Source organism: Strigops habroptila, chromosome 4, assembly GCF_004027225.2.
Source record: "Strigops habroptila isolate Jane chromosome 4, bStrHab1.2.pri, whole genome shotgun sequence".
In the NCBI taxonomy this organism is placed as follows: Eukaryota; Metazoa; Chordata; class Aves; order Psittaciformes; family Psittacidae; genus Strigops; species Strigops habroptila.
The window spans coordinates 81,107,129-81,135,017 of NC_046358.1; the positions used below are offsets into that span (position 1 = coordinate 81,107,129).

The following is a 27,889-nucleotide window of genomic DNA, read 5'->3' on the forward strand; positions in this document are numbered from 1 at the left end:
GCCAGGGACTTTCAAACACCCTTCCTAACCTTTTCGCAACACCTTTGCTTTCCTGCTTTCTAGGAGAGCAGTCATCAGAATTACTGAAAAGCAGTTTCTCTGGGAATTCCTAAAATTTAGCCAGCACTGGGCATCTCTGCTAACTCACCATAGACCTTACAGCGGCACACTTCCAGGTGCTCTTTACCTCAACCAGTTTCAAGTCAACACCAGACGAGAACGGCAGCTTATTCTAAACATGTCCTAAAAGCAGACTAATTGGGTTTGATGTTCGTTATAAACCTGGGAAATTAATGTCCTGCAGCAAACCCTGGTGCTGCAGCTCGCAGCTGTGTTTGAAGAGATGTAATTTCGGAAAAGAGGAAAGAGAGGGATTTTTTCAAAGGTTAAAGTTTCCCTTCCTTCTGCCAGCAACAGCCCATTCACCAAACAAATCTGCCTCCTACTACTGCAGAAGTAACTAAAAAGAAAACATGTTCTGAATTCTTAGAGCTAATCCCATGAAAATGTGCTACAGGAAGTACAGAATGGCACCTCTGCAAAATGCCAGCTCTACGATAAAGTTTCTCACTGGTCCTTCCCCCAGCTCCTCTATTCCCTCTGTGTAAAGCCAAAATTCAACCTGGTTGGCGAGCAGCTTGAAGCTAAGGGCAAGTGTCTTTCCCAGTGTCTTTCACACACCAAAGGGCTACAAGAATTCAGAAACAGCAGTAACATAAGTGGGCTCCTCCAGGACTTTGGACTTCATTTTATGGAGAGACCTGAGAATGGTTCACATCAGCACCAGCATCATCATCCTATCAACACCCCCCACGTCACTGAAGCAGTGCTACTGCTCACCTCCAAGGCCAGCTGCAGCTTCTAGTATTTGCACACTGAGGACTCCCAACCATGTGCTGGAAGCGTAAACTGAAGAGTAAAAACATAGCCAAAAGAATTTACAAAGCCATCTGACCTTCTATACATACATAGAAACACAGTCCCTATTCCTGTAGATGCTCCTTACCCCTCCTCAAACATCCATCCACACCATTCACCACAGACTTCCTAATTAGTTGAAGCAAAGAAAAATCAATAAGAAAGAAATTAAAGTTACAAATCTAACTGAAGCCAGTCACACACCCAGGGAAAATTTGTTCCTGGGGTAAAGTTTATCTAGTGTCATAATTTTATTGAAATCCTATATCTTCCTATTGACTTTTATGGTTTCAAGCTGGATGCCAGAGTTATCATTATTAGAGTCTCAGTGTTGCTTGCTGGCCCGAGGTTTGGGGTTTGTGGACTGTTTTTTTTTCCTTTATAAACAAGCTGTAATTGTCTGGTTTATTGATCAATACATCTTTCAACTGCCTCTCTTCACCCGCTTCTGTTGTGGTGAGTCTCCTGCACCTTCTCCGAAAGAAAATACAGGGTTGTTTTTTAAAGAACATATTGTTTTGTCATTAGCCATGAAAGAGCAGAAATTGTGTCGGTCGGTTCCGATAATGGCTTTTTAATGACACATTCTAGTCACAGAAAATCTGCTTTATTTCCACACGAGTGAACTTCAACTATTAATCCACAACCCAAACACACAGCTCACTTGCTCTCTCACTTCTGCTTGGGTTGGAGCCTGGCAGAGGAGACAGACTTTGTAAAGTGGAATCATAATGCTATTTCCTGCTCGGTGCTTCTTTTGATAGTACAGAAATATTCCTGCTCCTAGCATTAGGTGAGCTTTTTGTTTAATTAATGGTAATTTCTGGAGAACGTTAATAGACTGCTTCATTATAGGAAATCAGTGGCAAGATTTCCCCCTCCTCTTCCTCCCCAGACTCCTAAATCCAAATTAGTCATAATATGAGAAAATTTTGAGACTGAAGAAAGATATTGAGCTTCAGCATCAAAGAGATGCTATTTGCAATCAGGTACAATTTAGTTAACTATTCTTCATTAAAACACAAATAAAAGAGAAAGGTGACTGTGTAACAGAGTTCTGTGCTTTCTGACTTGAAGCTATACAAATACATACATAGAAAAAGGGAGATGGTAACTGGGACCTGACCAGATGTTTAACAGGAATAGAATTAGAAGTGTGAGGTATGGGAACATAAACCAAAATATGGTCAGAAATAAAAATTAACTATGTTAGACTCTGTCACGATCTATTGAGGAAATATATTCTTAGAATACTTGGAAAATTAGTCATGGTAATCTCTGGTCCAAGAGGAACTATCTTTGATGAACTCACAAAGGGCAGGACTGGCCCTGAAAAAAGGACAGAGGAATAGATCCAACCTTTTAAAAGAAGGATGGATGAGAAGATACAGACTCCGGAAGTTAAAAATCACTTCAACATTTTGATATCTCATCAAATACTTGAAAACAACCCCAACATTAACAATCAACTTGCAGGTGCTAGAGAAGAATTAGGGACAAGAAACAATCAACTGAGCCTTAATATGGATAATATCAAGCCAGTCTAATTTCCTTCTCTGACAGGTAACTTTTCTACTGAATAAAGGCAAACAATAAATGTGATAAATCTCAACTTCAGTGATGTGTTTATCAAAGAGGAGGATTACAATTCAACAACATCCCTAATTTAGAGAAATGAACTTGTATCAAGGTGATGAAATTCATGAAAGTGAAGCGCAGAGCCCTGCGTGTTGGGCAGCAACACAGACACCAGGTACCATTAATGGGCTGCAGCACCAGTTGGCATCTTCCTCTTTGCACCTTCCTTACAGGAAACACGTGCATCCCACTTGAAGCTCATTGGGATACAGGAGCTGCACTATATACCATGGGGAAGCATTAACTAGGGAATGTGCATGGGACTAGAGCCAGTTAACAGGTTCTGCCCCAATGTGATAGCTGGAGGAACCGATAGCCAATTGATACACTATTAAGCCCTACTTTGCAATTAGGCTTCTCTCTTCAAAGTCTACACTGACGTCCCATTGCCTGGTGGAAAATGGGCAGGAAAAGTAAACACAAAGTGACAGCAAGACCCACGAAGCAGAGGTCTGAAGGCAGAGCTGTGGCTAAAGGCACATTCAGTCAGACTTTGCTATTATGGAATGCATCTAAGGGAGCCGCATCCCCTCAGCTCCTGACCCTCTTGGAGCACTGCTACCAATTGCTGCTCAAGTCTTCCAGAACAGAAAACAAGGCAAGAGTTGTATGCCAAAAACCCCAGCAAAAATTAAATTACCAGAAACTTTTCACAACCTCCTTGTCTATAGCAGCATCTACTATCACCAGAGGGCAAATAGTTCCCCTTTCTCTTACCACCCTAACTTTTGTACTGATCATCTTTAAACCAAATTTTCTATTCCCAAACCTCCGAACAGCTTCCTTCTCAGCTACAGCAATTTCCCAACACTTCTCTCTGTGGCTGACCTATTTTCACATTACTTTGCAAATTAGAACTGACTGCAGACACATATGTATGTACACACCATTGCCTTCCTATTCAAGACCTCAATTAAAACAGCATTTATAAAAAAGCCTGTTAACTCCATAAAAACAAAAACATGCAGCAGATTTCACCACCCTTACACTGACAAAAACATAAGGAAATGGTTTTTCAAAATATCCTTACCTCTCAAAGGTGACTTTCTATATATCAAACCTCTGCTTTCATTTTCACCTCTCAAGCCAATATAAGGCTATTGCAGGAGTCTAAAGATGGATTTAACCTATAAAGAAGCCCTTCAGATGTACTGTGCCCTGCAATCAAGGTTTCTCCAACAAAAATAAGGTATTTATTCTCTATAAGTTGAAGTACCTCCATCCGTGTCTAACCTGAATAGGTGGGAGAGAGGTCAGACAGACTGATGTACTCTAACCACAAGCACGCAGCAAACCAGGAATTAAGCATCTCTATCTGTCCCACCATCTCTCTACAACTGATGATTTTCATCACTTCTGATACTCTCATAACAGAGCCATTTTCTTGCTAGGAAAGGTAGCATATCATTAAGGTTGAACATCAACTTTCCACCCACGGCTAGAAGTCTGGAGAAGGCAACCACTTGGCAAACTGCAGTGAGAAGAGGACACAACCAGGCAGAGAGCCTGAGAAAGACAATCAAAGGATAATTTTAGGTGCCAGAATAAGGCATTCAGAGACACTCTTAGGTTCCTAACCTTCATTTCTTACATTTTTGAGAGCTTCTGCAATCTGACTGCTCTTTTGACAAACATTCAGGAGGCAGCTTTCAATGCACACCTAAAAATACTTATGTATTTTACATGCTCTTATATTCCATAGGTTCTTCTCCAGATTTATAGTCCTTCCTTTCTAGGTCTTGTCCCTCACCTCCAGTGCTTCTCTGCAGAGGGCTCAGCTTGCCTTATATCCTGGCAATGGACCAGAGCAAATAAATGCACTGTAACTCTTTTAATCTGTCTCTGATAAATCCCCTGCTTACTATCTGCTGGAAAATTGTGCATGGTCTCTAAAAGCCTCATTTTGCTTATAGCACATACATATGCCAGCTGACAAGCAATCATACAACTGACACTGCAACAAATTAAATATTATCTGACTAAAACACCCCTGGGGTCCTCTTGCTTCACAGTGAGTTTAACATGTTTAGTTATGTTTCCTAACCTCCTGCTGCCGTGAAATAATTTTATGATTTTTCTTCATTTAACTCCTTTCTAGCAGAACGCTCACCGCTGCTAATCTCTAGCACAAGGTTGCTTTTCTAGCTCAGTGTATTTCTCATCTCTGAAGTCAAAAAACCCCTCTTTTTTCTACCATTTCTCTTAGCCCCGCTGCTCAAGCAGGGGCAATCTCGCACAAGTGTGAAGCTGCTTTATTCACCTGCCTTAGCACAGGGCCACTGTCTGCCACCAGGATCTGACACCATGTGCACAGCTCACAGTTGAAAAATGGTCATTTCTATTAAACCCAAATAAATTAATACCTTCTTCAAGCCAGCCTCCAGATCACCATCGCTGGCAGAAGGAAGGCATCACACAACTGACAAGGAAATGTGTTCATCCTTACTGGCAATAGAAAACTAGTATTTTATTCATCTGTTTTTAAAACAGGGAAAAAAAAAAAAGCTTTATTCAACCCAGAAAAGAAAGTTTCTTTGTGCAGAGTCTTCTATTCTGCCAGTGTACTACAGCACATAAAAATTCAGCCCTATGTTCATTCCTTATCCTCAAATTTCTTTTTCTTCCTCCCTACTAAATAACTCAGATATTGGCCTCTAAATCTCTTAACAGCCAGTTTCCTGCAGGTTTAACTGCTTAAATATCATTAACTTGGGAGAAAAGTAAACTGAACTGTGCTCTATGTGGTGCAGTTATCTGCAAAAGGAAAAGAGAAGGAATTGCACCACCGTCCGGGCTTTGTTCCAGGGGGGTTCAGGCTAAACCAGGACTGAAGCAGAAGGTCAAATCTCTCGCTTCGCATCCTGAGAGGACAGAAAAATCAAAGACCTGAGTTCATCCGATCAGCTTAACACAGCACATTCCACTGAACTTGAAAAGTAATTTCTTGATCCCTTTACAATGCCTCAACAACTCTAGATATTTCTAGAGAAATATCTACCTATGGTTTTTTGAAAAAGGCAAAGGAAAAGGGCTTTTAGCTAATGCTTCAGAATATACATCACCTGACTGCTTTATTAGAAAATATTAATAATTTCCCATATTTTACTTATTTCATAAAACATTCCCTCTACTACCTCCAGGCTGTAAAAGATCAGTGACTTCAATAAGTGTTTCACAAATTACACATCAAGTTATCTCCTAGGTCCCCTACGGCATATCTGTATTATCTTCAAAGGATTCTCATGGGCAGAAGGGACACAGGTCCTTGCCCTCATAGCCCAGCAATGCTTCCTTTGGATGGGGACACAGGAGGAAGGGCACAGAAGAGACAAAACTCTGCCTATCTGCTGCAATAGGACTTCTCAGTTGAGCGAGTGACCTAACAGGCACCTTAACACAGATGAAGCTTACAGGCACCCACAGCACCTACCCTGCAAATCATCATATCAGGTCTGGCCAAATTTGCAAGCCATAGAGTTGAATGCATCTATACTAAAGGCCTTTCTGCCCACTATACATTGGGGTTAAATGTTTTCACTTTTCTACAACAACTGTTGGAAACTTCCTTCATTTACTGTTCCAGAACTAGTAGGGAACTGCTCAGAAGCCCACAGCGTTCAGAGATCCACGGATGCAGAACACAGAGGGTAAAAAAAACCAAACAGCCCACACATACACCACCACATCCAGTGCCTACCCTGATGCTCAAGGTGTTGACCAAAAAGCATTTTATTAAGTACAGGAGGCACAATGTGCAGCTTCCACACTATGCAAGCCATCTACTAGGCAAAAGAATACATAAACATAGAACCATAGAATAGTTAGGGCTGGAAAGGACCTTAAGATCATCTAGTTCCAACCCCCCTGCCATGGGCAGGGACACCACACGTTAAACCATGTCACTCAAGACTCCATCCAACCTATGATAGAGCAGGTGTCCTTAATTTTTGAGTGACTTGACCTCACTCAATCATCAACAAGCTAGCTTGAAACTATTTTATCTTTACCCCTTTGACTTAAAGAGGATTTAAGAAACTGGGAGCAGCATATGGCCTATGAGACTCATAGGAGGTATGTGGAATTGTCCCAAACAAGCATATTTTATCACATGAAAGAGCAGCAAGCTGAAAGGCTTACCAACAGAAACATCTCTGTTAATTAAAATCCTGGGCGTATAAACCCAAACCAATGCACCGAGCAGTATCTCTTGTTAAGTCTGTGTACCTCTCATCAAAATCCTCAGCGTTCGGTCATGTTCTTCTTGAAATGATAATAACCATAAAGGGTCATTTCTCACCCAAGCCGAGCTCCCAACAGCAAACTGGGCTAGTTTAACGGACAGTTTATTTAATCACACTCAAGGATTTATAGGGCAAAGGAATAATAAGCCATTATTTACAACTAAAATGCTATGATTTACTTGGATGTGGTCAAAATACTGATTTCATATTAAACAACACATTATTTCACATTTCACAACCCACATGACGTGGGTTACATAGTTTAGCTTGTACCCTTTCAAAATATGAATGAACAATCACTTTAACACTTTGAGTACATAAGCTGCACCAAGCAACACTTCCTCGGCTTCTTTTACAACCAGTTTGTTCTCTCAAGCCAGAGCACAGTTCAGACAACACCCACAGAACATGTCTCATTAGCTTAATCAGAAGCCATCCTCAGGGTTTGCTCTCAGACAGCAAGTAAACACCATGAAGCTTGGCTACTCTTTAACCTTGCGAACTGCACTTCTGAAAGAGTTTTCTGCATTTAAAAAGAAAATGGGCCACCTCAGTGCTCTGACTGCAGCTTCTCAAGCTTAAGTTTATCATATGCTGGCACTTGAATCCTGTATAAACACCAGTGCAGGCTGGCAGAGACAACCATGAACCACCCCTCCATGCCTGGGATACCTTTCCTCCTGAGACTTGGATATGGGGAAGAACAAAACTGCATGCTTAAGAATTGGGTAGGTTATGGTGCTTCACCATCATTCCAGTTGCATCTTCACCACTGAATCACTTTGAGTAACCTGGTCTGTGGTTGGTGTCCCTGCCTGTGGTGGGGGGTTGGAACTAGATGAGCTTTAAAGTTCCTTCCAGCCCAGCAATTTGCAGTTTGGGAACATGACAGACAAAAACCTCCTCAAGCACACTTAGCAGAGAATAAAGAGGATGCATGTCTACATCCAAGAACCTCCAGTCCTTGGGTGAGAACAGCCCACATACACAGATTTCCTCAAATTATACACATTTCAGAAATAAAACTATTACCTTAAAATAGTCTACAAGTTGGTAAACCTAATATTAATCTATTAGCTGCCACCCAGTGAACACCTTCCTTTTACAGTGTCACCAGAGCACTGGTTAATTCACGCAGACAAAATGATGTTCCTGTCATTGTTCTCCCTCCAGTGCCTCTGCAATATTAAGTCAACAAAATCTTTCCTCAAAACTGCAGCGACATCAAGAACGTTATGCTCAAACCATTAGATAAAAACGTGAAGTGCTCAAGTCATGCTTCATTAAAAACAAGTGGAAAAATCAGTTCACCAAAAGAAAAACATTATTTAGGAGATATATTCATTATATACGTCTGAAAGGGAATGAGGATTAAATGTATAGGACCAAAACTTTCACTGGTCTTTCAATTATATTTATTACATTATTATATTTGACCACAAATTTTTTTCACCTGGGTTGGAAAAGACCTTTAAGATCATCAAGTGCAACCGTTACCCCAGCACTGCCAAGGCCACCACTAAACCATGTTACTGAGGGCCTCGTCTACATGGTTTTTGAGCACTTCCAGGACGGTGACTCCAGCACTGCCCTGGGCAGCCTGTTCCAATGCCTGAGCACCCTTCTCTGTGAAGAAATTGTTCCTAATATCCAAGCTAAACCTCCCCTCACACAGCTTGAGGCTGTTTCCTCTTGTCCTGTCACTCGTTACTCAGGAGAAGAGACCAACCCCCACCTCGCTACAACCTCCTGTCAGGCAGTTGTAGAGAGTGATAAGGACCCCCCTGAGCCTTCTCCAGGCTAAACCCCCCCATGTCCCTCAGCCGTTCCTCACCATATTTGTGCTCCAGACCCTTTGCCAGCTCCGTTGCCCTTCTCTGGACCCGCTCCAGCACCTCAGTGTCTCTCTTGTAGTGAGGGGCCCAGAACTGAACACGGGATTTGAGGTGCAGCCTCACCAGTGCCCAGCACAGGGGGATGATCACTGCCCTGGCCCTGCTGCCACACTATTGCTGCCACAGGCCAGGATGCTGGTGGCTTCCTGGCTGTCTGGGCACAAGCTGCTCATGTTCAGCTCCATCAATCAGGACCCCCAGGTCCTTTTCCATGAGCAGCTTTCCAGCCACTCTTCCCCAAGCCTGGAGCATTGCATGGGGTTGTTGTGGCCCAACCCACAGTGTAGCACTCAGCACTGAGCCTTGTTGAACCTCATACCACTGGCCATCAATCCAGCCTGCCAACGAGCATCCTAAACAGCCCAAAGTCAGCCCTCCGCAAGTCTAAGGTGGAGGTTTTCCTGACCTCCTTCCTGACATATCCAAGGAGAAGGCCCCTTCTCTCTGCCCCGGGGCCGAGTTTACCTCACGGTCCCCGGGCTCCTTCCCGCCCAAACTGCCTGAGGCGCCACGCGCCGTTCCCGCGCTCAGGGCCCCCTGTGCCCGCCCCCGTCAGTCACGGCTCGGTCACGGCGCTGCCGGCTCCGGGCGGGTCCTGACCGAGCCCTGGGGCTGCTCCGTGCCGCTGGTGCCTGAGGCACCAGACTCCTGAGGGCGGCCTCTCCGGAGCTGCTCCCCTCGGCAGACTGTGCACACTCCCGTTTATTTACATTTTGTTTTCAACCAAACCCCGTAGCAATAAAGAGCAGAATCACGGTATCAAAAAAACCTGCTTTGCTGCAAACTAAACCCCTTGGTTTGCTTTCACGCTAATGAAGTGCCACGTATTAGAGAACAAAAAGGACTATCAGCTTCTCTACTTCCCGGTGCTAGTTCATCAAAGTGAATAGAATATGGTATAATCACAGAAATGACTGTCAAAGGAAGAGGCGCAGTAGCAGAGGGAAGAAGTCTCTGCCTGTCACATAACACCATGGAAGAGCTGGTAAACAGCAGCCAGTGATGAACTCCTACTTCCATCCTGCAACACACCCACGGGGCAGAACTTTCTAGATAACTTGGAAGCACTCCAGTTGTAATTTAGCCTTTCTTATGTTCTTATGAGACAATCCAAAGGAGACTCATTCCACCCCAGGCAGATTACAGAGCTTTCAGTTTGCAGTCAAGTCCTCAAGAAGACAAAAAGGCGAGAACAGACCCATTTTGCACAGCAATATTTAAGCATACGACACTCATCACCAAATTTGTCCCATCTCCAGAAAAAAGAAAGCCCATTGTGATGTGTCAGGAAATACTATCAGAGCTATTTTTGTTACTCTAAATAAATAAAAAAGTTTAAAATGAAGTCACGTATGTGTTGCTGCGTTTGCTGCTTCTGCTTCCATTTGTGAAATACCATTACATTATTTAATAAAATTCCTTTCTTTCCCAGTGCCTTACAATAAACCTGGCCAGCACTCTCCTGACTCAGTACAATCTCTCTCAAATACGGCTTTATCTTGCCAATGAATACTATATGAGATGATGCCATTTTCAATATATTCTATTATCAGCAATAGACAGACTCAGACTTGCACAACAGTTGAGATTTGAAAGCTGCTCTGGAAATTGCCTACCCAACCTCCCCAGCTCTCCTGGATCCCCCTTCTCTCCAGGGGCGTATTCCATGGGATTCTCCTGAGCAGGTTCATGACCAGGTCACACTCCACTCTCCTAAAGTCCAGGGCTGTGATCCTCCTATTTGCCTTGTTCCCTTTTCTCAGGAGTCATTTTAAATTAATTTAACAGCATCCTTTCCATCCGCAATCAACAGACAACCATTTGATACCACAAGCACAAAAAATGTTGGTTTAGTGATGAAGGGAAGACCAAAGGTAACAAGAACAAATCATTCAGCTAGAATTTATGACCACTGCACAAGCCCTCTCCTCAGCTTATTCCAAAAAGCTGATCCTATTTTGCTTGCAAGTATTCTTCTACAGACACGTCCCTCTTATTTCAACTCCAATAACAACATACATGAGCTCTACCACATTAAAAGAAAGCATGAGTACCGTGTTGTCTTTATCACCACAGTCTCAAAGATGCTGCCCATGATTACCAATCCACTTGGACTCTTCAGCTTATTGAGGGTAAGAACGAAAGCACCCAAAAAGCAGCAAGTAATAAGTTTCTGCTTTTGTCTTCCTCTGCTTATCAAGGATGCTAAACACACACACAAACAAAATCAACAATCAAGGCGATGCCAAAGACTTCGTGTGCAAAACACCTGCCTCAATCCATGGAAGACGTAGTGCAAATTTTACAGCAATGTCAAATCTTTTCAGCATTTTCCCTGAATCAGTTTAGTTACTAATGAAACACTTGATGATTAATACTCACTTAAGAAGTAAATTGGGGGAAAAGCTATTAGTTGAACATGAGCAAATCAAATTGGCTCCAGATATGCATAATGAAATGTGTATATGTGAAGAAAATACTATTGCTGTATCTTCAGAAGTCTTCAATTTCTGACCACGCTCTGTATTAGATCATCACATAACATCCTCTAGTGCCATTTCTGAAACATGATGCAGAAGGTACAAGCAGTTGATGTACCTGCAAAATACAGAGGTACCTTCTAATGAGGTACCTTCTAATGATCTAAATAAGTCGAGTCTCACAAAGGTGTGTATCTGACCACACATACAGCTCCAACAGAGAACTCCATTCAGAAAAATACTGATCCCATCCACCTCGGATGCCAAGACCAGGCTGGCTCACAGGCTCTGTCATTTGGATTTCCTCATCAGTCCAAGGCAGCAGGACACACACATGGTCATGGAGGGAGGGCAAAGCACAGTCCAGCAGTCCTGTCTGTACTCTGAGCTGCTGGGGCAGCACCTTGGAAGAGTGAACAGAACATAAAATACCTGCTAGAAATGATCTCCTAAGCCTGTAAGCACAATACTAAGCAAAAATTTATTACCTTTTCCTCTAGAGCAGCCTTTTACATAGTTGAAGATATGTTTCTTCTCAGTATTCGCTAGTGTAATTCTTCACTATTTCTTACTTTTCACCATTTCACTAGTTAATGAATATCTTTTTGCCTTCAGAAACTGAGAGGAACCACTGCAGTATCTATCACACAGTTATCCAGACCTGGCTGGAAGGAGAGCTGGGAATGAATGAGATGGGGATTAAGGACAAGAAATCACTTTGTAATTGAAAACTCGGGGTCAGCCACCATGAAGTAAAATGCAGGAGACCTGCAAAGCCACACTAAAAAATCAAGCAGAGAAGAAATGTCTGTGGTCTAACACTGGCTCTAATACAAGTTACTCCATATACCTCATTTTAACACTGATCCCTAGAAGCTTTGAATTTAAGACACAAACATGATGCTAATTGAACACCCCTCCTCATCGAGCCTGTGGCACAGATTGTATAAAGGTTGTTCTCCAGGGGAAGAAAATGGAAGCTGTAATTGTATTTAGATTTTGGAAGTGTGGAAAAAGAAGAAAAAAATGCTGTCAGTTCAGCATGTTCAGCATGTATGGAGGAAGATATGAAAAGAATAAATAGATTGAAAACTAGGGAGCTCTGAAGGTTTCATCTCAAAAGCAAAAAAAACATAACTTTACACAAAATATAAAAGAAACTTCAGAGAAACACATGCAAATAAAGGAATTAATCTCCAGCTGATATGCGTGTGCACCTAAAAGAATGTACCTATTCAAACATCCTTTTCTTGATCAACAGTTTAATACTAAAAACAAAGAAACAGCAGCATAGCAAATGAACTTTTTAGAGAGCGCTTCTCCCTGCCTTCTCCTGGGGTACCAAAAGGCAAACAGCTGCTTCCTTTCTGCATCGCACCCCACGTTCTCACACCGGCACCCTAATGGCTTTCCTGACAAGGCAAACTCTAATATCAGGTACTGTTCTTATTAGCTCGGATCAGAGCGTGTGCTGTTAAGCCCCGCAGGTACCACACTCCGCACAGGTTGCTCTCTTTATTTCACAAATCATACGTAATTGCCTCTCTAATATCAGCCACTGAATTGAGCTGAACACAATCATTCTCTAAATTCAACATCCGTGCACTTCAAACGTATCTCTTTCATACTTCAAGAATACTTTTTACAATACTTCAAAAGCTTAGAATTGAAGTTATTGGACAATTTAACCCACTGATAACAAACAGCAAAGAGCAAAGCAAAGCCACTCCTCCGATGCTCCAAACAGCAATTTCTTTTTCACTAGCTACATGAAAAAACAGGGGGCTCTGAATGGGTTTAAATTCTCCTGTTTGAACAGTGTGTGATTGATACGACTGTTATTTCTAACACCACAGGAGAGTGTTATAAATAACTCAGTGTTATTTATAAGTGTCGTGTTGGTTTGTACGCCAGCACGGCCCGAGAGGCACGGCATCCCCCAGCAAACACCGGCTGCAAGGAAAGCTCTTCCGTCAGGTTTGCACAAACCCAGGCACATGGGTGAGCTTTATGAGCATTGCTGGAGCCCTGGGGAAGGGCACACGCCTGCACTGGCATTGCCACCAAGTGCAAATAGGTGAGAAATGGGAAGCAAATATGAGCTGGGCTTCCTTCTGCCTTCAACGTTAAGAGAATTCATGTGGTCTCCACTGTGCCTGTTACCAGCACGTTTTAAACAGCCGCGAGGCTGCAGACCAAGAAGTGACAGCCTGTCTGTGATGGGTGGTTAAAGCAATCATTAAGCACTTGCTCAGTGTGGACCTGGAGCTCGCTGGAAGGGGAGGACAGCTACTCGTCATTGTGCTTACTTTCCTGCCACTCTCCTGCTAAGCTTGCAAATGGTCTGGCATGCTAATGGATATTCAGGAATTTAATCTTTTCTTCCATTCTTCTCATCTACAGCCTTAGCCACTATGTTAGAACTGATCTCATTACTGCTAAATCATCTCCAACAACATCAAGAGGTGTGATTTCATCCCTTAGTTTCTCCTGCGTTTTCACTTATTGTGGGAATAGTTAAACTGAATTTCTCCAACTTGTTTTTTAAATGGAAAAGATGACTGTCAAGAGGTGCAAGGTTTGGTATTTCCCTGCCACTTACAGATGACATTAGTCTCTTCCTTGTTCATACCTCCTGAAACAATGCTGTCTCCTGGCACGTCAACTTTAAAAAGTAAATGCAATTGAAGTTTTCACCACGCAGCTCACAAAGAAAGATATCTGCATGTTATAATTGATTTCTCTTTCTGATCTCACCGGTTAACAAAAATAATTGAATTTGGTACCCTTTTGAACACATCCACATATTCCTTTACAGCTCTGGATGAACACACTCCCTGCTTTTGTCCTTGGTCTCATTTTTAAAAACTTTTTATCTTTAGTTCGCCAATCCAGCACAAGCAAGAGACTCTCCAGTCTGGGGAAAACTGGCGCAGAGACAATTAAGAGAGGAGAGAAGCAGGAGGAAAAATGCTGTATAATATATGCAAAAGCAGATGTCTTGTAAGGACGCTGTTATAAGTAACTTGTTCATGGAGCTCTTCCACTTAGCAGTGCAGAAGTGTGTATTTATGGGTTGTTATGCTGTCCTTTTTAGCAGTCGATCTTAAATGCAGCCTATTATGGAAGTTCAGCACCACCACCTCCATCTTAAAGAAGGGGAAACTCATGCCCCACAACTTTAGCAGCATAGAAGAACATGCTAAATCATAGACCTCCTTCCACAGACAGTGACTGTGGATCTTCCCAGTGATTAAGTCATCCTGATCCAAACCCAAAACCCAACTATGCACAAGCTCTGTTTAGGAAAAGAATACCACCATTGTGCAGCCTCTTCTGAGATGCTGCCTTTCCTGAAGTTACACCACAGAGAGGCAAAACCAGAAAGAAATAGTAAAAGCAAGCAGAGATGTTAACAAGTATAAACATTCCTAAAGTGTTCCTGTTGCATGTGCTCCAAATTCCTGACATGCTGAAGTCATGAAAGATGGAGGGAGGTCTAACTCCTTTCTACCTTTTTTTTGCAGAAGAAATGATCAGTACCTACCAAAATCAACCAAAATATGGCTCTGAATTCTAGGAATAAAAGAGGAACCATGAAGATGCTGTTTTGTGACACTGCAAGGAGATCATTCCTCTGGAGATGAAAATCAAGAGTTCTACCTGTAGTCAGTGATACTTTGTCCTGTCCCTCATATGAGCAAAGGAACTCATACAAAGAAACCATTCACCAGCAGAAATCTTCTCACTTTCTTCTAGAGTCAGCTTTCTGCTGCTTTAGCTTCAGAAATTTCATTTTCAAACCAGTTCTAAGCAAAGAAAATGATGGGAGCGTTTAGTTTGGGAAGAGGAGAAGGGAAGAGGGACCATCCCTTTCACAGTGACACGTTGGACAGGTTTAGCTGTGCTGCGAAACAGGCCAGTTGTCAAGCAGAAAAGGTCTCAAACCCAGAAAGGACGTCCAGCAGCACAAAGGCAAAGACTTCCCTGTAATCTGGACTTGACGCACACGTGAGGAAAGAAGCCCCTTCTGATCTCACAGCCATAATACAGCCATCCTTCAGCAGAACAGAACAGAGCTACATTTGCAGGCTAACTCAAGCTGCTGAATTTATATGCAGCAACAGACCCATGTAAGGATCAAATAAAATTAATTCTGTCTAATAACAAATTAATTGTCCATGCCAACCTCTAATGTCTTCATCATCAAATGAATTTCCCTGTTATTTACCCACCACAACTTCCCACGGGGAAGGAGAAAGACAGCTGCTTAGATTAAAGAACAAAACGGAAGAGCCTTCTAGACAAAAGGATCTTTTCATTTTCTAAATGATTGCTCTACTCCAAAACATCTTATGAGAAATAATGTTAGGGTTTTTTTATTCTTTTAACAAAACCAAGATGTGAACTGCCTGATTTGATGCTGCTATTTCATTGTCTCAGAACTGAATGCAACAACTTCTAGTGGTAAGGAGAGATAGGCTCATGTATAAATAATGTTCCCATTACAAGAAAAATAAATTGTCAACAGACCTAAGGAAGTGTATTTTTCTCATTTGATACTCTTTGAGGCATGGATCACTATAGCCCTCACCTTATTTATTGACAGCAGCAACATTTTTAAAAGGAGTATGAGACGACAACAACAAAATCCACTTTATGCTAAAACTAGGCTATAAATTCTTTCAAAAGGCCAGAAAAATGACACATGCTGCCAGATCCACACTGCTCTTATTTTACAACCTTATTTTAATGCCTCTGAAAGCATTCAAAATCATCCAGTTTGACCACACCAAAGAATACCTCTCAAAATCCTCACCTAATGGATGAGGTTTTCTGAGAAATAAAAGCAAGCTTTCTCTAACAGCAATGTCAATGCTCCATCCCACTTGAGCAATCAACTTCTATGCCTGAGGACTGCCCGAGCTTAGGGAACCAGCTTATAATAAAGAGCTGATCCATTTAATCCTGGAGAAGTCCTGAGAAGATAAAGGCAAAAGGGGAGAAGAGAGTCCTCACAGAACATTTGGAGAAACTCAGGTCTTTGACCTGATCAGTCCTACAATTCACTATTTTCTCACTAAGCAAGCAGGAGTAAGAGATATCTTACTGAGACAGGAGTCAGAGTGCTTTGTCACACAATGTACAATGTTAACTTGAATGGGGGTTTAAAAGGTTATTACTTGCAGAGCTGCCATGGGATAACCATCCAATAATGTCTTTCAATTGTATTGGGATATCTTCTCTACAGAGCCATCAGCAGGCCTGTATACTGTGTTTGACCTTGTCAAGCTTACAGTGGTCAAGAGTTCTCCAGATTATGGAGTGGTCCTACCAAATTCTGACCTGACTGTCCCTGCAGCCACAAAGGAGAGCAAAAACTTGTGCACAACAGAACTACAGGGCATGACTTGGAAGAAATCGTACCAAAATGAGCACGATCCATCAATCAGGGATTCAATTTATCCTAGCTGCAATGTTTTTCTACATAGAGAAGATTAGAAGCAACAGATTCACTCTTCTGAAGCAGAAACAAAACAACTTTTAGTTAAGAAATAAAGCGGATGGCTCATGATGATTAAAGAGTAGGTACACCATGATGCTCCAGCAGGCTGCTGCACACAAATCCCACAGTAATTACAGCAGCAGCACTACTTCACTAATGATGCTACGGCTCTGAACTGGGACAAATTAACATAAAGACACACATGCTGGTGACTTGCAGCCCAAGGGAAGGTGAATATGCTGGAGACACAGACATTTAAGGGAATCACAACAGATTAAATGCTGCAAGGTACAGGCAAGCAATACACAGCCCAAACAAAAAAGGAAGATGGGAGAGGATGTTCCTCATCTGTCCTAGATTTGTATGAAAATTGCTGTTCTCCCTAGAGACTGTACAATGGATCTTTCTCATCCCACTTTGATTTCAGCATCTTTACTGTCAGTCCACTTTTGTCTAACATCAGTAGAGGCTGGAGACCAGAATCACTGTCACTGGGATATGTCTTCAGTCAGGCTAAAGCAGCATTACCTGGCCCGTGGGCTACTTTGGTCCAAGTGTGAACTTCCATAAAGCAAAACCAGATCAAACTATATAATCTGCATTGACATTTCACTTCCAAACATCATCAACTACCAGAGCAGCTAACCTGAGGCCTTGAGTCTAATGAACACTACACAATTTTCCCCACTGAAGAGAAGAGCAGTGCTGTGATGTACAGGAGGACCCCAGGGGTGGCCAGCACATTACCACCACATCCTGCTCTGCACAAGCATCCATATAAAGCAAAAGCACAGCCTGGCCTCTGCTTGACACCCTTCAGCAATGCCAGTGTGCTCCAGTTCAAAGTATTTCTACATTCAAGCAGGGAGTGGGACTGTGAGCCCAATTTAGGGTAAGACCAAGAGAAAGCCACTTGAGACAAATGAGACCAAGGCCAGGTTGGACGGGGCTTGGAGCAACCTGGTCTAGTGGAAGGTGTCCCTGCCCATGGCAGGGGGGTGGAACTGGATGAGCTTAAGGTCCCTTCCAACCCAAACCATTCTATGAATCTACGATTGTATGACAAATATCCCATGCCGACGACTTCAAGCTGTTCAGCCTCTTGGTAGCAGCTCATTGTCTCAGACCTCTGGGGCTAGAAGTGCAGTTTAATGTGGGTTATTGGATGTTACAGATGCTGACTATTTCTGGGCTTCAAGATTTGGCCAGCGGTTAAGAGTCTTCCTGATCTGGACCAGTGGAGAGCAATTCCATATTATTTTGTACTTTGGATGATTTCAAGCTAATGAAGGTCCTATTCTTTTTTATGACTACCCATGCAAATGTTAATTTTTAATAAACTTTGCCCAAGTAGGATTTAAAGCTTATCTCACAAGACATATTTAGAGCAATGCCATGGTGAAGTAATTCTGGGGGAAAAAATATGTACAGCTGAAAATAGGATCTTTCTGCATGCTCGCTTCAAAGTCTACCAAGAGTTTCCTGCACAGACTGACTTGTCAGACTAGTCGTTGCACAGGACTGGAATTACTAATTAACAGTCAAAACCTGTGCCTCTTGGGCATGGAGCAGATGAATTTCATTGTCACCACATGTTCTGCACTTTTCATCGGTGACATGGGAAGACTGGAGGTAGTGGAAAGGGTGGGAAGAGCACACAAAATGTGTTTAAACTTGACAGGGCTGGAAAGGTTAATCTGAGGCTAACAGGCAGCACGTTGACCGAGCAAGAGGCTTTAGCATCATCAGTCTCTGATGATGGGGACGGGAGGTGCTCTGATGAAAACACGCAGAGGCTGCAACATCTTGTAGGCTGGCATGGACCATGCTGCCAAGTAAGCAGGAAAGGAACGACTGAAGAGGGCTTTAAAAAGGTGCCGTTGCTGAGGGATAGCATAAGGCTTGTTATCTGTGCTCAAGACCTTCTAATTAATTCAAGATGATTAAGCTTAATTACATGAATGGCAGAAAGTGTTCGACGTATCACTTTCAAAACCTGTTGAACAGTCTCCTCGAATCTATAACCCCCGTGGCCTCGTGTTTTATTGCATCAGAAGTTAATTATGGGAGAGAGACTTTCAAAATGTATTAAGAACTGCCACATATCTAGGGGTCATTTGTCTTGAAGACAGGAAAACACATTAATGGGAAAGGTGCTGTGAGCATCTGAGCTTTCTTTAAGCGTTCACGGCTGCAAGGACAGAACTTCTGACCTCTCTGTTCTGTCTGCAGAGGCATTCAGAAAGCTAACACAAAACACTGTCTTACTGAACCAGACCTCTTTAGTGCTTTCATTTGCTAACATTTTATTTTTATTTCTATATATCACTTGTGCAAGAGAGATGGATGAGCTTCAAAAAGTAAAATACTAATTAATTTTTTAAAGCATTGGTTTCCACTTGTCAGAGCTCCTGAAAGCAGCGTTGTGTTGGCACTGCCCAGGATGGGCAGTTACCAGCTCCCCATGTGGGTCCTTTCCTTTGAAGTACCACACATACATCTCACATCTTCTATAAGTTCTGAGAGCACAGCGCCTTTCTCTGCTGGCAATCACATTCCCCCAACCACACTCAGCAATAGGATTTAGTCAGCAGAGATACTGAAACAATATTGGTTTCATCTGGTCTGAGGAACCAAGTACAACATGTTACCCTCTGAATTATTCAAACTGCTGGGTAACAAGCCTTTAGCAACATCTAGACACCAGGGACAGTGTTTTTCCCTGGTGTAGCTCAGATGATGTCAGGGAGAAACTCAGCCTTAGGCTTATTGTACAGCAGCATTTCATCCTGGTCGGCCCCAGCAGGCTCGCCAAGGAGAGGGTTTGCAATATCAAGTCAAGAAAAAGCCTCAAACACCAAAATCCCAGGGCATGTCCCCCCTGACATCACAGCTCCTGTTTAGAAAGCTGTGCTACCAAGCTGTAAGCATGGAAGCGTGCAGGGAGTCACTCGTGACTTCTCAGTGTGGATGACCTTCTCCCCCTGCCTGCCCTAACTAAGTCTCCTAAAGGTATTTCCCTTTCCCTCGCCTTTAACTCTTTCACAAAATATCACATTGATTTTCCAGGCCAAAGAACAGCCATCTGACATCAGAGTAAGACCGTTGTGTTTTCCATTAGGAAAACCACAAAAGACTAGACTGAAGAAAAAGACTAATGCCAGACCACAAAGGTCACGTGAAACACAGGGACTATGGCCTCGATGGCAGCCCATGGTAAGAGCATGTCTTGTTCTGCTAAGCTAGTCACTTCCTCACCTGCATGTTGGGGAACAATAAGCTGCAGGAAACAAATCTGCCTTTGACTGCCCTTGATCCTTAGAAGTTTAATTACTTTCAGTACCTTCAAACTATCTGGATTGCCTTCAGCAGCTGAGAAAACTCTTTACCTATGCTTAGCAACACAGATGGGTTTGATAGTTCTGTTTAAAAACACAGACAGCAAGGCTTCTCATTTTCCCAAAGCATTAAACTCCCTCTTGAAACATAACCGGAGATCAATTTTATTTCATCTGTTATGCAGCGGTTTTAATAAAGTGTTAAAATGGAAGATATAGAAAAACTACATGAGAGAATAATCCCCTGAAATAATGTGAAAATGGAATGGGCAAATAGTAATGCAACTGGAGCAGAAAACTATTATATCCACTCTCAGTTTGCTTACATGCTGCACACCTACTCTGCTTCAACTTTCCAAGGCAACTGTAGATGCGGGTCCCCGCAACAATCTCTGCTCCCAGGTTTGTACTGCTAGTAAAGCTGCTCACTGCTTCTGCAGAAAAGAAGTTTCCACTTTAGAAGAAGGCAGACAAACCCCCCCCCCGATATCTATTTATAAAACTTCTTATGTAAAGATAGTGTAGTGAATGAAGTATTAAATTATGCAGCGTGAGCTGCATTAGAATGAATTATATTCAGTAAGATCACACACTAACTGAAAATATGCAAAAAGCAATGCTGCTGACTTTCAGTTGTCAAGCTACACACACTTATATATTGCTCATCTCATTATTTTCTAATGTTTCCATGTGTGATAACATGCCCAGTGCTGACACTTGTCCTATTCTCCCTGGAAGACCCTACATTAGCATGTAAATAGCTGGCAGATACAAGGAAATGAAAGCAAGAAAGAGCTCTTTAATTAACTTTAATCCTCTGAAAATCCATACAGCAATCTGTTCTGACAGTTTTCTACACGGGATCTTCTTAGGAGGTCCCTAAGTGCTGCCTGCGGATCACTGCCAGGCTAGAACAAGGAGAAAGAATGAACAAACCAATTCTGGAGACAATGTTTAGACATTTTTCTGCTATTAAGTGATGACTGGTGACTGCCATCTGGCATTATCAGAACTGTCATTAGTCCCACACTGGAATGGAAACAAAGAGATGCCATAAGCAAGATGATAGCTCACTTCCCACCCGTCTGACAGCCAGGCCTGGGGCAAGCGTGCCGGAGCTCACAGACACTCACACACACGTACACGCAGCCAGCAGCCTCCTCGAGCTTCCAGGACTATACCCACTGCATGCCTGTGCTCTGCAGCCCACATTTCCTCAGCCTGTAGTAAACAAAATCCTCAAGGTTGAAGAGCAAAGCAATTTCATTGTTAGAAAACTTGATGAAACAGCTCTACACAGTCCTTCAAATCTTGAATGGCAAAAAGGCTGGCAGACTATAAAGGAGTAAGCTGAAATCATTAATGACTTGCATTTGCCAAATGTGATAAGTGTTATTCATAAGCCACTACTGAGGAAATCTCTCAAACAAATTTTGGTGAGGATAAATGGAAGGAGATGTAGTACCACAATCTTTGGCAACATGAGATTGTCAAATAACTCTTACCTAGCAGGTTAGATTTAGCTCTGGAAGTGGTATCCTGCTGGTTGATAGGAGCTGGTACAAAGCCACAGAAAGGTCACTGGTTCCAGCTGTGTTTGGAGTCACTCATGGCTCAGACAGCTGATCTGTAAGACTCCTAAAGAGCTGAACTAAAATTGAATTTCCTGCAGGGTGACTGGGAGCAGCTTAAGGGCACACACCAGCCAGAAGCGCAAGGAGTCAGCTCTCAGTCCTCTGGGCTTCTTTGAAGCTGAAGGAGAGAGCAGCAGAACTCCTGAGTGTCCAACAGGAGAATCAGGGAAAACCCTGGCTATCAGACGAAGCATACGGGGGTTCCCCCCATCCTTCTCAGCCTGGATTTCCACAGTATTTACAGAGCATAACATTAGGAAGAAGCTCTTCCCTGTGAGAGTGCTGAGGTGCTGGCACAGGGTGCTGTGCTGAGAAGCTGTGGCTGCCCCATCCCTGGCAGTGTTCAAGGCCAGGTTGGACACCGGGGCTTGGAGCAACCTGCTCTAGTGGAAGGTGTCCCTGCCCTGTCCCTTTCAACCCAAACCATTCTATGCTGTAGGTATAAAGACTATATGTCATCATAATACCCCCCTCCTAAATTTATAAATGCTGTAATATCAAGAGCAGACATCTTACTTTATTCATCACACCAGATTACAGTGCTAGAAGATACAGAAAATATCCAGCGTGGCAACATCAAAACCTTGGTCACTGGTAATGCTCAGAAGAATGCGGGCTTTTATGAATATGTAAGCATGAATTTCAATAAAATGACCTTTAACACAGCAGATTCCAGCTGAAATAAGAAGGAAATCTCCACTGACACATAAATTACTAAAGATGAAGGTGTTCTTTCTAAGATTTACCTTACAGAGAACAGTCCTTATACATACTCATCACTAATCCTCTTTAAACTATGCCCCAGTTCGCACAGCTTTGAGAAGTCATGTTCTAATCTGATCTAAATGTTCCAGTAGATAGAAACACCATTAAAAGTGCACTTAACAGCTGTGAAGAAAAGGAAGAGATTAAATTGGAATAAGTTCATAAAAACATCATAACCACGTCCACAATTATTTGAAGATTGTATTTTGGCAACCTGGTAACAATACCTGGTACTGCTAATACCTGAATTATGGCCTCTTAGCTTATCTCTGCCATCTGATTGCTTCAGTTTAAGTAAGTACATAACCACACAGTTTATAAAATCAAAACACATCAATAAAGGGAAGAAAGGGAAAAAATCCATGAAGTAATCCCCCAAAGTAAATACCACAAAGCGAATAAGTTATAACAGATTTGAAATCTCAACCTGGTCATAGAGAAGAAGACTCCCCAGCTCCATACACTGCCCACAGCTGCACATTTCAGCAGACTGATGCATCTTCAAGATCAACAGGAGTGTCAGCAACTCTGATCCAGTTATACTTTCCTCGTCTGGGAATACAGTGATTTGTTTACTCATTGCAACAGTGTTAAATCTCATGGGACATTCAGACAATGAACATTTTGGAAATTGCTGGTTGCAACACATGAACTTGCAAGAGCATTTCAAATCTTTATCAACATTTAAAAGAAAATAGATAGTTGTTTGGGGTTTTTTTACATTACCAGTATTATAAAGATGAAAATAAAGACAAACATCAAACCAGGATGTTGTGGTGCTTGCATAAAGTGAGGAAAGGTCATGGAAATGTAAAACATAATGGAGAATATCAAGTCAGTAAAAGCCACAGCAATAATAATCACTTATATTTCAAAGGTAGACAGTTTCAACACCATGAAAGCTTAAAACCCCAAACCAAACTGGGATGGACAGCTGGGTATACAGGCAATTCTTTGAGTCTATCAGAAGTCAGAAGCAGGAGTGACTGGAGCTGCACTCTGACTGACCCAGCAAAGAGCCAGGCTCTGACCAGAATTAGCACAGATCCTCTGCTGTATTTTAATCAGAGAACACTGATAGAGGCAACTACACGCTTCAAGAAATTAAACTGCACTAAGGAGAAGATGTAATAATAATAATCCCAAAGCCAGATACTCACCCAGGACCAAAATAACAAAGGTGGTAGGAGACAAAAGAATAAAATTATTTATCATTTAAAATGGCTGTTGTATTGGAGATACTAGACAGCAGACATGCTCCTATCTGTTTTGAAAGAGGAGATAAGGTTGTTCTGGGAAATCAGAGTCATTGGCAAGGAAGTTTCACCTGAACATTAGGAAAATTAGTTGAGAAGGTTCAGAATTACAAAGCATCTTTTTTAGTTGACTGTAACAAGATCAAACAGAGATAGATAAGCCCACGCTTTTGTTAAAGTAATTTAACAATTCTTTGAGAGAACTCACAGGAGAGCGAACCAGTGAATGCAGGGTTTGAAAATCTACAGAAATGACTGAGTATCCCTCAGTTTTAATCATTATGTGAGAGTCAAACACTGGTTGGTAAGAAGCAGCTAACGGAGGAGCCGACCATTCCTCTTGCCATGGAAAGCAATTAGCAGCAGGCTGCCCCAGGGATTACAGCCAGAGGTTTCATTCGGGATACTGATTAGTGTAGAAAACCAGGGGCAAATAGCAAGATGTGTGCTGACATCAAATATTCATGTTAGCAGAGTCTAGAGGCAAGGGTGAGGCATTCTGGAGCACCTAAAAAGTTAATAATGAGGGAAGAGCGAAGGCTGATAAGCAGAGTGAGCACACACAAATGCAAGTTAATGCAAAGTGGAAGGAAAAAACCACTACACTTCAAGCAGCTTTTAAAGCATGATCTCCTAGATACTCGGTCTGGACACCCTTTGGAGCTGTGACATCCCTATGGACATGCTGGGTAGACATGGCCTGCAGAGAGGAGTGAAGGGACTCCAGCCCATGTCTACAAACCAGGCCACAACCTCCACAAACAAAACCAGTTCAGCAACACAGCCCTAGGAGAAAATCACATCCTTGTGCTAATACAGGTCCACTGAAATTTTCCTGGATGCTTCCAGGGTACAACAAGAATTGGGAGATGTAGGAAATCAGTGAAATGCTGATGCTAATGCAGCAGGGCAGGCAGTGTTGGGGAACACATACACACATGCTACAGCAAAGGACTTGCTACCTGAATGAAGGTCATTGTCACACAGGTAAGGCACAGAAAACTGCAGTCTGCATTGTGGGACTCCATATAAACCAAAGATTCTCAGTAGGAAATGCAATAAAGATTTAACAGCTCTTCCACAGAACTTCTGTTTGACTTGGGCTCAGGTCTTCAGCCTTTTCATCCGAGCTTCTTGGTTTCCCATCCTCTTTTATAACTGAGATAACGGCGCTTCTCTATCTCACAGTAATGACAGGAGGAAAAATGCACCTCTGAACATTGAGTACTGCTAAAATATGAGTGACGATGTCATTCAGGTTCCCAAAATAGACAGTATTTAACCTTCATTAGTTGTGAACAGCTCTCGTAAGTCTATCAAGCATCAACACTAAGATATTTATAACACATTTAACTCCAGACCAAGTCCCAGGACAAAAAAAGAGAGAAAGGACAGCCAACATAACAAGAAGATTCCTCCCCTTAGAGCTTCATATCACTACTTCTTGGGGAAAACTTGCAAGGAAAAACAACTCCTTGGTCTGGATGCATAAACCTTGTAAGTCCCAAGGCTCTCCGGGGAGGGGGGAGAGCAGCAATCTTGCTTGTTACATCTTGACAATGCAGCAAAACTTACCATTTTTCTGAAGTTGTGTTTGTATGAAGAGTGTGAACTCTGTAAGTTGCATTTGACTTTATTAGCCTTCCCTTTAGCATATTAAAAGTTAATCACAAATCCAAGCTTTTCATGCAGATTGTTGGGCATCCATTCATTCACATGGAGGCATACCTATGATCCATGTGCAGAACCACAGCAGAGGAGAAGCAGCTTGCATGTTCTGAGCATCCCAAATTCTCCACAAAGCAAACAATGACCCCATACCTACCAGGCCAGGGTCAGCAAGAAGTCCTTTATCCACTGTTATTGCTAATTCAACTGGAAATACATACTTTGATAGTTTGGCTGCAGTTAAGAGATCCAGTTCCTTCACTGGCGCAGTTTGATGTTAAACCTAAGGCTGATGAGGGGCAACACTTGCACAACCCTGTTCCCTCTCCTTGAAGGAAAGCTAATCAGACAAAAACTAATTCTGCAGAGGGAGAAGTAATGAGTGCATAAACACTGACAAAGAAGAGCCCAAACTCACCCTAGTGAGGTGAAATGTAAAAAAAAGACCTCCTCAGAAAGCCGGGGTATTTTTGGTAGGAGACAGATTCAGGAGTCATCTTCAGCTGGTCCATTCGAGGGATCAAACCATTCCTAATGTTAAAGAGAGAACTCGAATGGAAATCACGACTCACAGAGGATGCACCGACAGCTGCAGCAGAAGGATCTTAGAACCTCAGGACTCACTAACCCATGCCCAGGCAGGGAGGAAAGCTATGCACATTTAATTACTTCCCTATTTCCATTTGTGTTATCTGAAGGAAAACATCAGGTTTAGAACATATGTTTCACATCCTGCAGCTTGCACAGCCTCTAGAGAGTTAAACCATAAACCTGGCTATTATTTACAGCTGTTCAGCATCCTAGTTAGGGTATTTTCAAGGGATTTGGCAGTTTTCTTTTTTCTTCTCTTTTATGCAAGGAAAAAGCCAATAGTGCAATGCAAGGGATGCAAACACAGCCTCGGGTCAACACCACACATGACAAATTCATGCGCGTAGATATTACATAAGGAACACATTGGCTAGATAAAAGGAGGAGGGGGTTAAATGGCTTTCTTGGGGGGGTTAATAATTTCTTTGGTAGAAAAGATTTCTTCTAAACCTTTAAAGCATGCTGAACACACTCCCTTACAAGCAACTCACTGAGCTGCCTGTGAATGGTAGCCACAGTTACACCACAGGGAGAAAGCACAGGGATGAGCAGAATCAAGTGCTCTGCATCTCTTGTAGCAGCTCACACGTTCAAAGAAGAAATGGCCACTACACCAAGTGGTACTCTTGTGCTCAGGAGTAGAGAGGGTTATTTAGAGGCCTGTGAAAGCAGGCAGCTCTCTTGCAGGAGGCAACCATCAAGACTGATCAGCAAGCCTGTGGCTGGATGGGCCCACTGAGGCAGAGCAGGAGGAATGTGGAGGTGCTGCTGTTCCCCGTAATAGCTTTGTGGCTTTACACTGAGAAGGAAAGGGGAAAAACAAAGAGATGAGTTGCTTGGTGTTTTGCTAGAAGCAAACAGAAGAGCTGAGATCTACTTAAAGGACTGGCAGAGTGAATGGAGGCAGGAAAGAAACAGCTTCCAGGGAGAACCTCACAGCACCACGGTGGCAGAGGTTACCCCAGCCCTGTGCATGGGCCTTGGTCTATACAGGCTGAGCCCGCGCGGCGTCTGGTGTAGAATGGGGGAGAGGGGAGAAGGATGATGTTCAGGGTTACAGCGGGTAAAAATGAGGAGTGGAAGAGATATCACTGGAGTATTGCCACTTGGTCCTGTGCACTTCATGTAAAAGGTCAAAAATTCTCTTGCATGGTGGTTTCTATTTAAAAACACAGCCTAGAGTGCTTCACAAGCATTTCCCCCCAGCACCAAACTCTTACATTTGCTATCTTAATAAACATCTTCACATTGGAGAGGGATAAAAGGCATTTTGTTTTGATTTCATTATATTTCCTGAAATTGCTTTTTTCTTGCTGCAGTTTTTTTTCTTGCCATTTAGTTGTGGTGGCCCTCACAGAGGGATAATGCAATAACACTGCTGACACGATCAGCTTCCCAATAACTTGCAAATGGCATTTCCCAGTGACAAAACAAGCACAGCTTTTCTTCTTTTGTAATTAATATAATGGAAATGTCAACCTGCAAAGTTGGTCTCCAAAGGTAACATGTTATCAACACAAAACTCTCTTTTTAAAGCCAGGAAGTGTTTCCTTATCTATAGACCTGAAAATACATACAGAACTACTGTTGTAAGGACAAACAACAAAATTCCTGCAGCTTATGTACATGTCTGAAAAACCAGCAAGTGGGGAGAAGAGTGAAATTGCCTCAACTGCAAATTCAGACATTAGATCATTTTGAGAGCTGTCCATTCATTGTCCAAATTCATTTTGCATATGGCCTGTAAAAGAATGTGGCTCTGTGCTGTGTGAACGTGTTGAAAGAAACATTACTTCACATCCATACTGATCTTCAATGTTACCACGTGTTTAATGCACAGAATTAGCGTTTCCAGCTACTCTCCCATCCATGTAAGCAATAACAACCAGTTGTTGGTCCTGGACCTACCTGTAACCCATGTGTCTCCCATTGAGGTAGAGAAGAAAGGGTGCAGGAGCT

General features: G+C 42.5%; 1 protein-coding gene across 7 annotated transcripts in view; it reads right to left on the reverse strand.

Moving 5' to 3' along the window:
• MAD1L1 (mitotic arrest deficient 1 like 1) overlaps window positions 1-27,889 on the reverse strand; it is a 366,422-nt gene that overhangs the window by 213,727 nt on the left and 124,806 nt on the right. The window contains exons 1-2 of one of the 7 annotated variants that reach the window (XM_030484965.1): window positions 16,814-16,818; window positions 310-316 (exon numbers count right to left, since the gene is read on the reverse strand). The exons of the other annotated variants lie outside the window; for them this stretch is intronic. The gene's annotated coding sequence lies outside the window, so the exon portion shown is untranslated. Of the gene's footprint in view, window positions 1-309; window positions 317-16,813; window positions 16,819-27,889 lie in introns of those variants that run through there. 7 annotated transcript variants of the gene reach the window in all.